This window comes from Apium graveolens, chromosome 11 (assembly GCF_009905375.1).
Source record: "Apium graveolens cultivar Ventura chromosome 11, ASM990537v1, whole genome shotgun sequence".
NCBI lineage: Eukaryota > Viridiplantae > Streptophyta > Magnoliopsida > Apiales > Apiaceae > Apium > Apium graveolens.
Window position 1 is genome coordinate 168,103,534 of NC_133657.1, and position 15,408 is coordinate 168,118,941.

Here is a 15,408-nt window from a genome sequence, read left to right on the forward strand (position 1 = left end):
TCTTAACTAACAGGAAATATCAGTACTTACTGGAATCAGGACTTACTAGAAGCCAGGACTTAAGGATATCAGGACTTAGATTATCAGAAGATAATATCAGAAGATGGATATCAGAACTTAAGTACTGGAGGAATAACAGTTAAGGAAGGAAGCTGATTCAGAGGAAAGAAGATCGAGACTAATACAAGAAGAAGATATGCATGGAAAGAGTTCGAGGAATAAAAGAATTATATAAGATATCTGGTTGATATATTTTAGGAGACAGAATTATATTCCATATAAACTAGAAGTTATCTTGTAACTGTGTGTCTATATAAACACAATCATAGGTTTACTCTATAAGAGTTACGATCATCGAGAAGATCATATATTATAACCTAGCAGCTCTCGTGATATTTGTTCATCACTGAGAGAGAACAGTTCCATTGTAACAGAGTTTGTTATATCGAATACATCTGTTTTCTGTTACTTGTGCTTTAAATCGATTTGATTGTATTCTACACTGTATTCAACCCCCTTCTACAGTGTTGTGTGACCTAACAAGTGGTATCAGAGCCTATCTGTTAACACACATATAGTAAAGATCCAAAACAATCATGTCTGAAGAAGCAGAAAATCCAATCAAGTCCGCTAAAACTGAAGAAACTCCAAAGACTCAAACCCATAGTCGATATGAGACAATCAGGGTTCCCATGCTGAGACCGTCTGAGTATCCCATATGGAAAATGAAGATGGCTATGTTTCTGGAATCTACAGATCCAGAATACCTTGATAGAATTAATGAAGGACCGCATAAGCCAACCAAGCTCTATGTTGTAGTTGCAGATCAGCCAGCAAAGACCATACCAAAGGAGAAAAGTGAATGCATAACTGAAGATATCTCATCTATTGTCAAGGATGCAAATGCAAGGCATTTGATGTATAGTGCCATTGATAATGTTATGTCAAATAGGGTAATTCAATGCAAGACTGCAAAGGAGATATTGGATGCTTTGGAGACAAGGTGTCAGGGAACTGATGCAATCAAGAAAAACAGGAGGACTATACTCACTCAAGAGTACGAGCACTTTGACTCAAAAAGTGATGAGTCATTAACTGACTTATATGACAGGTTTGTCAAACTCTTGAATGTTCTGTCACTGGTGGACAAGGAATATGACATTGAAGATTCAAATCTAAAATTACTTTTAGCTCTTCCTGAAAGTTGGGATTTGAAAGCTACTATTATAAGAGATAACTATGCTCTTGATGAAACTACTCTTGATGAAATTTATGGAATGCTCAAGACTTATGAACTTGAGATGGATCAAAGAAGCAAGAGACATAGGAGAATGTCAAGAACAGTTGCTCTTAATACTGAGGAGGAATCCCCCAAAGTGGTGGTCTCAAAGAAAGGAAAAGGAAAGGCTCTCATCATAAAGTCTGATTCAGAATCATCATGTTCAGATGATGATTCAGAAACTGAAAGTCTACCTGAAGTAGATGCTGAAGAAGAGATGATGAAGTTGTGTGCTCTTATGGTGAAGGGTATCACAAAGATATCCTACAGGAAATTCAGCAGAGGAAAGAAGTTTTCCAAGAAAGGAAGAAGTTCTCATAGGAAGGGTTTCAAAAAATCTGAAGGCAAAGGAGGAAAGTCTGACAGAGGAGATTACTCAAATGTCAAATGCTACAAATATGGTGAGAAACGCCACATATCTCTTGACTGCAAGAAAGGAAAGAGTGACAAAGGCAAGGCACTTGTCACAAAGAAGAAAAGCTGGACAGACACCTCAGATTCTGAAGATGAGGAGAACTATGCCTTGATGGCAAATGCTGATAGCAGTTATGATGCTGCTGAGTTAAAGGTACCTCAAACAACTTATACCTTTCATACTGATGATATTACTGAGTTGAGATTATATATTAAAACCATGTTTATTAGCTATAGAGATCAAACTTTAACATGTGAAAGATTAACTTCTGAAAATCTTGCTTATAAAAAGAGGAATGATTATTTAGAAACAGAGTTAGTTATGTTCCATCAAACTCAGAAGGATAGAGATGATGCTTTCTATGTGAGAGATGTGCTAAAAATGAATAAATCTCTAAAAACTGAGTTAGAGATTATCAGGACTTGGACTAACTCTGGTAGAGCAACTCAGGATATACTAAGTAGTGGAAACTGGAAAGAGGGCTTAGGTTATGGAGATGAGAAAAGTGAAAAAGGAACTGAACAAGTTAAGCCAATTATTGTTAAACAGACTACTAAGACAAAGGTAAATCCTATTAAATTTGTAACTGAAACTGTAAAGTCTGATTCTGAAAAGATGAAAGATGTTGAGAGAGAAGTGATAGCAGAGTCAACTTCTGACAATTTAGAACAGGATAAACCAACTGAAGTTAACATAAGATTAATGACAAAGAAGCAGCTTAAACATAAGCTGAAAGAGATTACCAGTGTAAACAAGGTAAATGAAGCTAGGAAAAATAGGAATGGAAATGAAGGTGTGAATAAAAGTAACAATTATATGCCTGTTCCTAATGCTCCTAGAAAGAAATGTTATGACTGTGGAAACTCTAACCATCTGGCTTCTTTTTGCAGGAAGAATAAGAATAAAAACTCCTTACCTTTTAAGTCAGGAGTTAAGAGTCAGTCTGTTAGGTTTAAGCCACAAAATCCTTGTTTTCATTGTGGTAGTGTGTGGCATTCCATTTATACTTGTAAGGAATATCATAGTTTGTACTATGATTATTATCAGATAAAACCTTCTTTGAAGAAAGTTACTTTAATTCCTTCTAGTGTAAAGTATGATGTAAAGTCTGATACTGTTAATACTGATAAGAAAAATGTTAGCATAAACTCTGATGTTAAATCCGCTGCAAATGTTAACAAACTTAAAAAAGCCAAAGGATCCAAGCAAGTCTGGGTCCTTAAAACTAACCTTTAGTGGTCTTTGTGATTGCAGGGTAACAGGAAGAACATCCTAGTTCTGGACAGTGGATGTTCATGACATATGACTTAAAATAAATCCCTGATATCAGATTTTATGGAGAAAGCTGGCCCAGAAGTTTGTTATGGAGATGGCAACATTTGGAAAACTCTGGGATATGGCAAGATCAATCTTGGGAATGTTATCATTGAATCAGTAGCTCTTGTCTCAGGACTTAAACACAATCTGTTGAGTATAAGTCAAATATGTGACAGAGGTTATCATGTGGATTTCTTTGAAGAACACTGTGAAGTAATAAGTAATTCAACAGGAAAAGTGGTTCTGAAAGGATACAGGCATAATAACATTTATGAAGCCAGGATTTCAACAAGTACTGATGGTTCTGCAATCTGTCTATTGAGTAGAGCATCAATTGAAGAAAGCTGGAATTGGCACAAGAAACTTTCTCATTTAAATTTAAACAATATAAATGAGCTTGTAAAGAAAGATCTTGTGAGAGGACTGCCAAAAACAGTATTTGCTCCTGATGGCCTTTGTGATTCATTTCAGAAGGCAAAACAAAGAAAATCTTCTTTCAAGAGCAAAACTGAGTCATCAATTCTTGAGCCTTATCACCTACTGCCTGTTGATCTATTTGGTCCAGTCAATGTCATGTCTATTACAAAGAAGAAATATGTCATGGTTATAGTGGATGAGTTCACAAGGTACACATGGGTGTACTTCTTGCACAAGAAGAATGAAACTGCATCTACCCTAACTGATCATGTTAGACAACTGGATAAATTGATCAAAGATTCTGTTAAAATCATAAAGAGTGATAATGGCACTGAGTTCAAGAATTCAGTCATGGAAGAGTTCTGCAAAGATCATGAAATCAAACAGGAATTCTCTGCACCTGGAACTCCACAGCAAAATGGAGTTGTAGAAAGAAAGAATAGGACTCTCATTGAAGCTGCACGAACAATGCTTGATGAAGCAAAGCTACCAACCTATTTTTGGGCTGAAGCTGTGCAGACTGCTTGTTTTACACAAAATGCTACACTTATAAACAAGCATGGAAAAACACCATATGAGATGGTGAAGAAGAAGCCAAATATGAAATACTTTCATGTATTTGGTTGCAAGTGTTTTGTTCTTAAGACTCATCCTGAGCAGCTGTCAAAGTTTGATCTAAAAGCTGATGAAGGAATTTTTGTTGGATATCCACTTTCCATAAAAGCCTTCAGAGTCTACAATTTAAGAACAAGAGTTGTCATGGAATCTATCAATGTCTCTTTTGATGATAAGAAGAGTACTGGACTTGAAGATTTTGATGATCATGATCAGCTGAGATTTGAGAATGAAGATTTAAATTCTGATTCTGGAAATTCTAATGACTTAAATACTGATCATGTAGGTTCTAATGGATTAAGTTCTGATGTCATTGAAACTGTGGTAACAATTCCAAAGGAAAATGCACCTGTCCAGGGGGAGCAAGCTGAAGAACCTACCACATCTCAAGACTCTCAAGAAGCATCAGAACCTGTCACTAGCTCTTCAAGTTCTGATTCATCTGGTTCTGATAAGCCAAATTCTGATAATTCTGGATAGCTCTGATTCTTCAACTTCTGAAAAATCAAATTCAAATTCTGAAGTCTCAGAGAGCATAACTACAGGGGGAGCATCAGAAAATGCTAATGGAGACATCATGGATCATGGGGGAGGATCCATTTCTAGAGATCAACTTCCATCTGCAAGGAAGTGGACTAAAGCACATACATCTGATTTAATAATTGGAGATCCTGAAGTAGGTGTAAGAACTATAACTGCAACTTCAAATGAATGTCTCTATCATTATTTTCTATCTCAGACTGAACCAAAGAAAGTGGAAGAAGCTCTTCAAGATGCTGATTGGGTGTAAGCAATGCAGGAAGAGTTAAATGAATTTGAAAGAAATAAAGTCTGGACCCTAGTGCCAAGACCAAAGAACAGATCTGTTGTTGGTACAAAATGGGTGTTCAGAAACAAAACTGACAGTGATGGCATAATTACAAGGAATAAAGCATGACTGGTTGCTAAAGGTTACTCTCAGCAGGAGGGTATTGATTATGATGAAACATTTGCACCAGTTGCTAGATTAGAATCCGTAAGGATCTTTTTGGCTTATGCTGTTCACAAGAAGTTTAAGTCTTTCAAATGGATGTGAAAAGTGCTTTTTTCAATGGAGAATTGGAAGAAGAGGTATATGTTGAACAACCTCCAGGCTTTGTAGATCCTAAATTTCCTAATCATGTCTACAGGCTTGACAAAGCACTTTATGGCCTTAAGCAAGCTCCAAGGGCATGATATGAGACTTTAGCTCAATTCCTTCTGGAAAGTGGATTTCACAGAGGCACAATTGACAAGACTTTATTCTACCTCAACCATTAAAAGGACTTACTTTTAGGTACAGATATATGTTGATGATATCATATTTGATTCTACAAATTCCTAAACTGTGTGAGAAGTTTGTAAAGTTAATGCAGTCAAGATATCAAATGAGTATGATGGGAGAACTCAGCTATTTTCTGGGCCTTCAAGTCCAGTAAAATGAAGAAGGCACTTTTATCTGTCAATCCAAGTATACCAGAAATTTACTGAAGAAATTTGGAATGCAAGATTGTTCAACTGCATCCACTCCCATGGCCACTGCAACCAAGTTAGATAAGGATACTGGTAAATTAGTAGATATTACTAACTACAGAGGTATGCTTGGTTTTTTACTCTATCTAACTGCAAGTAGACCTGATATCATGTATGTTACCTGTCTTTGTGCAAGATTTTAGGCTGATACAAGAGAACCTCACTTATTAGTAGTGAAAAGAATTTTCAAGTACCTTAAGGGTACAGCTGATCTAGGATTGTGGTATCCTAGGGAATCAGATTTTAAGCTAATTGGTTACTCAGATGCAGATTTTGCAGGATGCAAAATTGACAGGAAAAGGACTAGTGGAAGCTGCCAATTTCTTGGAGGTAGATTGGTTTCTTGGTTTAGCAAGAAACAAAAGTCAATTTCCATATCAACTGCAGAAGCAAAATATATTGCTGCAGGAAGCTGTTGTGCACAGATTCTTTGGATGAAGAATTAGTTACTGGATTATGGGTTAGAATTTTCTAAAATTCCTATTTTCTGTGATAATCAAAGTGCTATTGCTATGACAGGTAATCCAGTTCAACACCCAATGACAAAGCACATTAGCATTAGGTACCATTTCATAAGGGAACATGTGGATGAAGGTACAGTGGAATTGCATTTTGTTCCAACAGATCAACAGCTATCAGATATCTTCACAAAACCACTATGTGAAGCTACTTTTATAAGATTGGTAAATGAACTTGGAATGGTTTCAGGTTCTTTCTCTAAATCTGCTTAGTTTTTGTTCTCATGCATCAGACTTTATGATCAGTGTTTACAGATTGTATTATCTATATGTAATATGTGCTTAATTTGAAAATTCTTTAAATGCTGATTGTTATCTGATGTGGAATTATATACTCTGATAAGTGTTTTTGAATGTTCTGTGACTATTCAATCGAATGAGGATAACCGTGCTAGATGCTAACCTAGTAGTCTTTAACATACTAGAAATCCCATGTTTGAATTAGTTGTTTATGTGGAAACCCATTAACACAAGCAGATTCTGATATTGAGCTTAGTCAAGTTTACTTTGTGTATCTTATTAATAAGTCACAAACTAGATTCTTGTTTCTTATCTGTCAAATTCTGATGTCAGTAAATCTTAAGAATGAACTAAGTGCTGATAAGCCTCACTTATCAAAAGAAAAGAATAAAAGTCAGGTACTCCTTTGAGATCTAGAGTAAAAATGTGGAAGGGAAGATCCAAGTGAATTGCTGGTATTAAGTAATATGCATTAGAAAAGCAAAAAAATAATTCTTGGTGACTTTTCACACTCTATGATTACTGGAGAAATACTCTGATAACAGCATAAATTCTGATAAGCAGTCGTGACTCATTTACACTGAGAAGCCACTATAAAAAGGAATTTCAAAAGATGCATAAAATGAGCACAAACAGTTGAGGTGGACTCATGCATAAATTTGTTCTATAGTAGACATCATGATTGATGACAAATTTTAAACATTCTTCTGAGTTATGCCTTATTTCTAAGATGCACTGAAGTTGATCAGACTTTAATCTCTATCTGTTATTTTGCTGAATGCACACACTTTAACTCCATATGAATGATGAAAATTACTATGGTGATTAAGTTGTTTTTGACAAACAGTTAAGTGTCATTTGCATAAATTCTGAGGACAAGTTCTGATGGAAGTTCTGATGATTAAACTCTGAAGAAAGCAAGTTAGTATTCGTATGAAGAATCGCAGAAAAAGATATTCACTATTTGAGTACAGAAGCCATGTTCTGATGACTGTTAAAATCTGATATAAGTTAAGTTCTGATATTAAATCCTGATGGAATCCTTGATGCTTACGTGGAATTTTTCTTTACTTGACTTATTTGTAGGTAAAATATGAAACAGTCATATTTAAATCAGAATAAAATTGGGATGAGATAAAAATAGTCATAATCATTCTGGGTTAGTGGTTAACGTGTATGTCCTGAAAACCTGCATGTGCACGGTAATTATTGCTTATTTTACGTGCCCATTAACTCCTCACTAGCCGTTTTTGACTGTTCACACGGTGCCAGGTGTAAAGTGTATATTATGCTTCAAAAATATAACTGTTGAGTGGAGAGAGTATATATATGGTAGTTAACATATTTCATAATCTTTTACTTACTTTTTTATTTTTCATCTCTCTTATTCTCTCTCTTTCTAATATTCTCTGAAGTGTTTTCTTTCAGGACTTTTAACAAATACTTTGCAAACGCTCTCCTTCTCACTTAATTTCTTATAGAGATGACACCAAAATACGTAATTTTCAATGGAGCTAAGTTTGTTCCTAACAACTACTCCGCCATTCTTAGCAAGGCTGAAGCTCCATCGGAACTTCACTTCATTCAGAGTTTTCTCGCTAATTCTGATATTGGGTATGCTCTAACCCAACCTGATGCAGTCTCTGGAACTCAAGTGCTGGAGTTTTGGAGAAGTGGAGTATATGATTGTGGTGGTTCTCAAGGGTCCCCAAGTATTATCTTTTCATCAGGGGAGAATGAGCATGTCGTGACATTGGCCACGGTTCGACAAGCACTGCAGCTGCCTGAGAACTATGTTTACTCTACTGTTGAGGAGCCAGTTCTTCAAAATATGATGGCCAGTATGGGGTATGAAAAAACATTGGAAAAGCTGGTTCAATTGAAGAGACCTTACATAAGGAGGGAATGGAGTTTCTTCTTTGACTGTATTACCAAGGATTTTACAAACAAATGTTCTAACTTTGATGTAATCCCCATATTCAGTCAACAAATCGGGTATGCTCTCATTAATCAAACTGATTTTGATTATGCAAGTGCTGTCTTAGGTTTCATTGGGGATAGGATGACAAAAGATAGAAATACTATTTATTTTGTTAGATTCTGTCAGCTTATATATAGTTTTTGTTGTGATGATAAGCCTCAATCAACTACTGAATTAATTCCATCATCAGACTAGCTAAAAGAGCTTTTAATGACTTATTATCTACTGATAATAGAAAGGTTGTGTTAAGACCCCTCTGAGTTCCTTTATCTGTCAAACAAGCCTTAATAATCTATGATCCAGTTAAATACGCTGCACTATATCCTGATGTCCAACCATCAGAACCTCAACCATCAGCACCTACCACCTCTACACAAACACCTCAGACTTCTCAACCATCAGCACACATATCCAGACCTTCATCTTCTAAACCTTCTAAGAGGACAAAGTCTGTTCCTCAACCTTCACAAAAGAGAAGGAAGATGATTCTCAGAGATGAGTCTGAGAGTGAAGAGGAAACAATTGAAGCACGAGTTCATGCATCTGAACTTGTGACAGTTGAAGCTGAGAATGTTACTTCTCAGAAAGAAACAACAGCTCAAAGTTCTGATACTTTGAAAAAGAAATTTGTAAATTCTGATGATGCTGAAGCAACTCTTTCATTGGCAAGGAGATTGAAAAAAATGAAGGCAAGGAGGTATTTGGCTAAGGCTATATTAGAAGATACTGAAGAAGCTGAGGAAGGGGATCAGGAATCTCTGATCTTATAAGAACCAATTATCATTGAAGCCCTTCCATCTCAAGCCAAAGACACTGCTAATGACACAGTTCTTACCCCTCCTGTCTCTCCTATTAAAGCTACAGATGATGCTAAAGACCAAACTGATAATTCTGAAATAGATATTCATAATTTGAATATACCTGAAGTTCTTTATCTGGAAGCTCCATCTACATCAAAGACACCAGCTCTGGAGATAAATTCTGCTGATCAGAATTTAGATGATGTTATTCCTGAATCTCCAGTTTCTTCACACACTGTTGAGCTCTCAGAACAGAATGAGTCTTCCTCAAGTTCTGATGACAGTGTTTCTGCTGAGACTCTAGTACCTATTCTGGGCAAGGAAGAATTGGTGAAGAAATTTGTTGAAAAGGAAGCACCTATTCCTTGGGAGGATACTCACAGAGGTGTTGAGTGGACCAAGAAGTGGAATAAATCAGATTTTATTCTATGTTCTAAAATTCTGACAGAGTATATTGCAAAAGCTGATGAGTTGCTCACAAATGCTGATTTCAAGACACAACTCAAGATCACAACTCTGTCTACAAAACATCTTCAAGGTCTACATACTACTACTCATGAAAATGTTGATACACTCAGAGAACAAGCTGATAAGCTCGATCAGGTGCTCAAGATTGACAAAAACAGGTATATCAGACCTATTTCTGAAAAAGTTGCAGCCATTGAGAAAATTCAAGAGAAGCAATAGGCCCAAATTGCTGAGGTTCTGTTTAATCAAGCTTCTCAGAAAGCTCAATTGGATGAAATCCAATCTTCAGTTGAACTTCTTCTTTCTCTCTTACTTCCTGATGATGCCAAAAAGGGGGAGAAGGTAGTTAAGTCCAAATGCTCACCTACTCAAGAACTAAAAAAAAGGATGATATAGGTGATGACCAGGGAAATTCTGAAAAGAGCAGAGGTCAAAGAAAAGTTCAAGGAAAATCTTCTATTCAGAACAAGTCAAGTTCTGATGCTGTGAATGCTCAAAGACTGAAGTCAAGTGGTGATAAGAAAAGTCTGATGTCAAGTTCTGATATTCTGATTTAGTCAGGATCTGAAGACTCTCAGAAGTTTTTGCAAACTTTGAAGTTAAAGGGGAAGCAGACTACTGTTTATTACAAAGATCCTAAAATCCAGACACTTGATGAGGAGATAGCAAGAAGATTATTTCTGAAACACAATCCAGGAATGGATTTAGAAACTCTCAAGGAGGAAGAAGCTAGATTTACTGCTGAGAAGACAAATCCTAAGTCTAAAGCTTCTGATGCAAAGAAACCTCCAAGGCCTAAGGAAAAAGGCATTGTGATCAAGGAAAAGTCAAATTCTGAAACTTCAAAGTTCAAGACTAGATCACAGACTGAGAGTAATCCCAAAGACAAAGGGAAAGGAAAAATTGATGAACCAACCAAGTCAATAGACTTGAAAACTTCTCAAGAACTGATGAAACCAGTGTGTAAAATGGTTCAAGTATCTGATGATAATCTTGTTGAAGATGAAACTGTTCAAATTCTGAAAAGAAGAAAGATAAGTGAAGATTCTAAAATAACCTCTGACACTGCTGAAGTTGTTTTTTAGAATAAAGGACAGAAAGGTACATAAGAAACAATAAATTCTGATCAAGCTATCAATACATCAACTGCTGACAATGCTCAAGTTGATTTGAATAAATTGACAATTGCTGATAAGAAGAAGCTGTTATGGAAGAAAGCTATTCCAGTTGAACCAAAATCCAATCTCATGATTAATCAACTTGCTACATTTGGGTTGAAAGCCAAGCAACCTAGAGATAGAGCTGGATTAGGTTCTGACGAAGAAAAGATTCAAACAGGAGTAGAGGTTAATCTAGGAGATCCTTTTATATTGACAGATAAACTATATGAACAAATCAAACAAAGGCATCTTAACAAGGTGTTGTCTGCTCAAGTTGTGATAGATGCTCATGATAAAGAGAATCTGAAAGAGAAATTAATCTTTTTTCTCAATGATGGAAGGACTTATAGATTAGCTGATTCTGATGTATTAAAGAAGTCTATCAGAGAACTTTAACATATTCATTATCTTCTGAAAGTAAAATCTGATGTTACAAGAAGATGGTCAGAATATATTTTGAAGGCTATAAGAGATCCATTCAGAATTTTGGTACAAAGACTTCTCATTACAGTCCAATGATTACTGAAGGTGATGGAAGAGAAATTCCTATGCTGAAGAATTCTCCTAAGGTGGAAGTTATTCTGAAAGGAAGATGCTTATGTTATAATGAAAACTCTTCACATCCTAAGGTTATCAGACTTGGTGATGGACTTGAAAGAACATCCATTCAAGTACTCAGAACAGCCATTTATCAAATTGGTGATAGTAATGAAGAAGAACTGATATAGGTCAAAGCACAGTTAACTGAAGTTCTTAAGAAAGCTGAAGATAATTTGATAAATGATTTTGTTAAGAATCATTATGGATTCAGATTGATTCAGTGATGTTGGTAAAGCTGGATGTTTTGTAAGTTGTAATTTATAGTCTTATTAAACTCTTATGGCATTTGAGCTTAAGTGTTTTTGACATCCTCAAATCTATTAACTTGTATATTCTTGCATAATTACAAGTTGGGGGAGATTGTTGGATATATTTGAGATGTTGTTAGATATATTTGAGATGTTGTTAGATATATTTGTGATGTCATGTCTAATATGATTTGTGTTTAGTTTTTCAGATCTTACTTAGCAGGACAAATTAGTACTTAACTGGAAATCAGTACTTAAATCTGTTAACATACATACAGTAAAGATCCAAAAACAATCATGTCTGAAGAAGCACAAACTCCAACCAAGCCCACCAAAACTAAAGAAACTCCAAAGACTCAAATCCATAATCGATATGAGACTATTAGGGTTCCCATACTGAAACGTTCTGAGTATCCCATATGGAAGGTGAGGATGTCTATGTTTTTGGAAGCTACAGATCCAGATTACCTTGACAGAATCAATGAAGGACCACATAAGCCAACCAAGCTCTCTGTTGTAGTTGCAGATCAGCCAACACAAACTATACCAAAGGAGAAAAGTGAATATACAGCTGAAGATATCTCATCTATTGCAAAGGATGCAAAGGTAAGACATTTGCTGCATAGTTCCATTGATAATATCATGTCAAATAGGGTAATTAACTGCAAGACTGCAAAGGAGATATGGGATGCCTTGGAGACAAGATGTCATGGAACTGATTCAATTAAGAAGAACATGAGAACTATACTCACTCAAGAGTATGAGCACTTTGACTCAAAACCTGATGAGTCATTAACTGGTTTATATGACAGATTTGTCAAACTTTTGAATGATCTGTCACTGGTGGCTAAGGATTATGATCTTAAAGACACTAATCTCAAATTCCTTTTAGCTCTTCCTGAAAGTTAGGATTTGAAGGCCACAACTATAAGAGACAACTATGCTCTTGATGAAACTACTCTTGATGAAATTTATGGTATGCTCAAGACTCATGAACTTGAGATGGATCAAAGAAGCAAGAGGCATGGGAGAAAGTCAAGGACAATTGCTCTTAAGGCTGAGGAGGAATCCCCTAGAGTGACTGTCTCAAAGAAAAGCAAAGGAAAGGTTCTCATCACAAAGTCTGATACTGAGTCATCAAGTTCTGATAGTGATGAGGATTCAGACACTGAAAGTCTATCTGAGATGGACCCTAATGAAGAGATGATGAAGCTGTGTGCTCTTATGGTGAAATGAATCACAAAGATTGCATACATGAAATTCAGAAAAGGAAAGAAATTTTCCAGGAAAGGTGCAAGTTCTGATAAGAAAGGTTTCAGAAAATCTGAAGGCAAAGGAGGAAAGTCTGACAGAGGAGATTACTCAAATGTCAAATGCTACAACTGTGGTGAGAAATGCCACATATCTCCTGATTGCAAGAAAGGAAAAAGTGACAAAGGCAAGACTCTTGTCACAAAGAAGAAAAGCTGGACAAACACTTCAGATTCTGAAAGTGAGGTGAACTATGCCTTGATGGCAAATGCTGTGACGACCTCAATCTCGGGGTTAGGAAATGAGGACTCACACACCTCTAATCTACTAATTAAATATGCATAAACCCCGATTAACTACTAATAGGATCAACATGATAAAGTATGAGACAAGATTACAACTACCAATCACAGAATATAACTTACAAACCCAAAATATTATTAAATAATCAGTATCGATTCCGGCTGGGAACCGACAGATAACCCATTGTATCTTTAAACACCTCCTACTAGGCGCGAGCTCACTCATAACCTGTACTACCTGCTCTGGCAACTGGAAGCCCTCAACACGGTAGGGACCACCAGGTACGCTCTTACGAGTAGTGCGCCTAAGCCTGGCCATCTTCTTGCTTAACTGCCATGGTTAGATTAAGACAAAACAAGTGAGTAGAAAACTCAGCAAGTAACTATACAGCAGTTCTTCAATATCAATTCTCAATATACTTTGAACAAACTAGGGCATTCTACTTTAGCTAATCTAGGTGGCAGATTTCCATATATTTATTTTTGTTTTCTTTGGGATAAGGAAAGGGTATCCGAAGAATAGTTGGGCTTTCAAGGAAACTAAAGCTCGAAACAGGACAAAAGCCGACATTCATCATAATTTATCATAGGATCACAATAGATCTTTCGATAGAGGAAAGCAACAGTATTTCAAGATATAGAATCATTCATATGATCAACAATTTCAGGAATCAGGGTTCTGAGCTTTAAGCTCCACAATAACATAATCAACTCTTTTCAAAACAGTATAAACCATTTTCATTTCCAAAAATCAATTTACTGAATAAAAGTTTCAGTTCCCTTTTTAAATAATCATTTAGAACCCTTGATTGGATCACTTATCTTTCCATTTCATTATATACGGGTGATCAGCCCGTATCGACCTCCATTCCGGTCTTTAAGGTACCATTCGGCATAATTTCAGCCTTAAATTGGACTAGTCCCACTAGCCTCTTACCATGACTGAACTAGTCCCACTAGCCTCTTACGTCTCAATCCAATCCATCAGGAATTCATTTAGAAAACCTTGAGTTGGAAAATAATAGGTTTTCTAAAATTCATTTTATCATTACCAAGCCTTTGAAATCATTCGGACTCTTTCAAGTCGAAACTCATTCTTAATTCAGATCTTAAAGAAACAAAGTTCAGGGAGTGAATCAAAGATACGCAAGGAACAATTCTCAAGAATTCTGTATCAAGGATAATAAGGTACTAAATTTGAAGGATCAGTAATAACTTATGGATCATTAGGGCGATCAAGAGAAACAGGGTATCATTAACAGAGTTATCCAAGATAATTTTAAGGTTCAATATGATCATGGCATTATAGGAAACTTAAACAGAAAGGCAGATTATCAACGGGTGAAATCAATAGGATTATCAATAACAGGTTATCAAGAATAAAGGGTACTTCAAATCAATATCAGGGTTTCATAAAGCAAGGGTTTCATACTTTAACAGTTCAATACTCTACATGGTATGAACAACATTTCCTTTACAATCATTTATACAAGTAATCAGAGTTACTTGCCTGAAATTGCTTTCCCGAGGGTTGAACTACTGCCACCTAGTATAGTTTTCCCTTTCCTAGCCCGAATGCCCTCACGCTCCGAATCTACAATAAAAACCAGAAATCTTAATTAGATTCCCAACTCTCGTTCCTGGAACGATCTCTCTATACGATAACTCGATTATATCTTTGACTCGAACTATACGAGTATAGCTTATACAAATAAGCACACATCACATAGCACAATCCTTTCTCATAGTTTTTATATCCTTATATTCGTAGAAATCAAAGCATACTCGCTTGACCTAGGCTATTTCTCAAATCATACTAACACTGACTCTTTTACGAGTACTAGACCCATTTACAACCAAACATTTACGTGCATACTATCACTTATATCAATCGACTTAATTCCCTTTTCTTTTATTCCTTAATTCGAACCAAAACAACAATTCAATCAAGCAAAATCAAAGATTTTCACATATAAACACTGAATCATTCTTTCAATTACCAAAATCAAGTTTTGACCTTTATTTCTTATGGCCTATTTGGCCTTATTGCAAATACCCACCATAAAATCAATCAAATACTCACTTTAATTCACATAAACACGTATCTCATTCAACAACCTTTAAAGAACCACTCTCCTTTCTTTTAATCATAAAAATCCGAACCATAATTATACATATACAATCAAATTTCTCAAAAATCATACCATACAACTTTAGTTCTAGCATGATCCAACATTTAAACTAGC